This window comes from Cannabis sativa, chromosome 1 (genome assembly GCF_029168945.1).
Source record: "Cannabis sativa cultivar Pink pepper isolate KNU-18-1 chromosome 1, ASM2916894v1, whole genome shotgun sequence".
Lineage (NCBI taxonomy): Eukaryota > Viridiplantae > Streptophyta > Magnoliopsida > Rosales > Cannabaceae > Cannabis > Cannabis sativa.
In genome coordinates, this window is record NC_083601.1 from 27,592,194 (window position 1) to 27,594,594 (window position 2,401).

At 39.2% G+C, this 2,401-nt stretch overlaps 1 non-coding gene across 1 annotated transcript; it reads left to right on the forward strand.

Annotated features, from left to right (window-relative positions):
- Window positions 1–310: 310 nt before the first annotated feature.
- On the forward strand, window positions 311–417 carry LOC133033826 (small nucleolar RNA R71). The gene has a single exon (XR_009685887.1). It is a non-coding gene; the product is annotated as a small nucleolar RNA R71 (small nucleolar RNA).
- Window positions 418–2,401: the final 1,984 nt, after the last annotated feature.

Consider the following 2,401-nt stretch of genomic DNA (forward strand, 5'->3'; position numbering starts at 1 on the left):
GTGATGGTTGCCTCCACATATCTCACAAATAACTTGGGCTTGTTTAGCTTGCCCTGCAATCAGCTTTGTCAAGGCCTCAACTTGAGCTGTCAACTTTGTGATGGCATCAACCTCTAGCACACCAGCTACTTTCTTAGTTTGACTCCTTTCAGTTGGCCACTGCTGATTATTTAGAGCCATCTCCTCCAATAGATCGTAAGCCTCATTAGCACTCTTTCTTATAAAAGCTCCACCAGCTGCTGCATCTATCAGAGTTCTAGTGTTACCAACCAACCCGTTGTAGAAATTGTGAACCAGCATCCACTTCTCTATGCCATGATGAGGGCATTTTCTGATTAGATCTTTAAACCTCTCCCAAGCCTCATGGAGAGATTCATTATCTTGTTGGCAGAAATTATTGATTTCTCCTCTCAGCTTTGCAGACTTAGCTGGAGGAAAGAACTTTGACAAGAATTTTGTTGCCAGATCATTCCATGTAGCAATAGAATTAGGTGGCAAAGAATTCAACCAACTCTTGGCTCGTTCTCTGAGCGAGAATGGGAACAACCTCAGTCGAATGGCATCATCGCTAACTCCATTAACTTTAAAAGTTTCACAAAGTTCCATGAAGTTAGAGAGATGCAAATTAGGATCTTCAGAAGGGAGACCACCAAGCGGGCGAAGACCGCACCATTTGAAGGATGGCAGGTTTGATCTCGAAGTTGTTTGCATCCACTGCCGGTGGCCTAATACATGACTGCACTCCCGTCAGAGTAGGGAGAATGTAATCTCTCAAGCTACGGCCATTAGCTTGATCTTCCACAGCGCCTCCATTATTACCATTATTACGCCCATTGTTCCCAACATTATTGTTCACATTAGCAGCCATGATTTCTGATGTTTCGGCGATTCTTTGAAACTCTTTCTTGCCTCTTGTTCTTTCGATTCTTCCTGCAAGTTTTCTCAATTTCAGGATCAACTGGTAATATGACTGATTGTCCTTGACGGCGCATGCACTTAGGATTCCTGAAATAAATAAAGAAAATATTGCAAGAAAAAGGTTAGAAAAATCAGCAAGAGAAAATATACCAAAGTAGAAGTTAGTATAATTTTATGTAATATCAATCTTTATACAATTCCCCGGCAACGGCGCCAAAAACTTGTTGCTATATTTTTAAACACTACGCAAGTATACGCAATCAAGTAGTAAATCTCACACAGGTGAGGTCGATCCCACAGGGAATTGGATTAAGTACCACTAAATTATACTTATGATTCTATTCGGTAAATCAAAAGCAATTATGATTTAAAAACAGTAAAATATGAAAGAAATTCAGAAAACTTAATAACACAGTTTAAAGTTGAGCAAGATGAGACAATAGGGAGGAGAATTCTGTTGTTGTTTACCCAAATCGTTAATGATTAATTACTATCCTATTCTTGAAGTGAATGACAGATTATGAAACAACCTAGCTCCTTTCAGATCTTCTAGATTCTAAATCACATGTTATCTAATTAATTCCTTAATTAAACTAACATGAAATCAGCATTAAGCAATAATCTACTCGTCACATAAGTCATGTAAATACTTTCGTTTCACATAGAACATCGATTATCTTAATTTTAGCATTCTCAATTCTCACTTTTCAGATTTTGAATTGAGATCATAGAACATGCACAAGGTGATCAATCTTAAACATGAAATTAAGAACAAATTAAGATAATTTCACACACAAGAATTGAGGAATGGTAATTAAACATTAACTAGGCAAAACATTAAACAACAATCATCATCCTCCCTAAATGGGAAATTTAGTTCAGAAACAAATCCATAACCATTCCTATAGCAATATTCAACATAAATAAATTAAAGAGGAATAAAGAAAAGAACTGTTGGAGGATGAATTCTGGATCTTCACTTGAATCTCTATGCTCTTCCTGCCGCTCTCAGCTGTGTTTTAGGGTTCTCAATCGCTCTCCCTGACTTCCAATCGCAGTTTTCTATTTATAATTGAAATTTAGGGTTCGATGGACGAAAATGCCCCTGGTCCGTACGGGATCTCGCCGCGGCCAAGCTTCCTCTCGCCGCGGCGAGAAATTGCCAAATTTAGGCTCTCTCTGTATCTCGTAACTCGCCGCGGCGAGCCTCTTCATCGTCGCGGCGACTGATGCTTCTGAATTCTCGAGATCTAGCCGCGGCCAAGTTGTGTTTAGCCGCGGCCAGATATGCACAAAAACTCAAAAATTGAGTTTTCTTCGGCTCAGCACGTCTTTTAATGAATTTCTGCACCCGAGACCTCTTTTATTCCAAAGAACCTGAAAACATAGAAAACAAGCGTAATTCCGTCCCAACACAGCTAAAAACGCACATAAATTGGATCCAAAACATAGGCTAAAAATAGCCTAACACTTCCTATCAAGC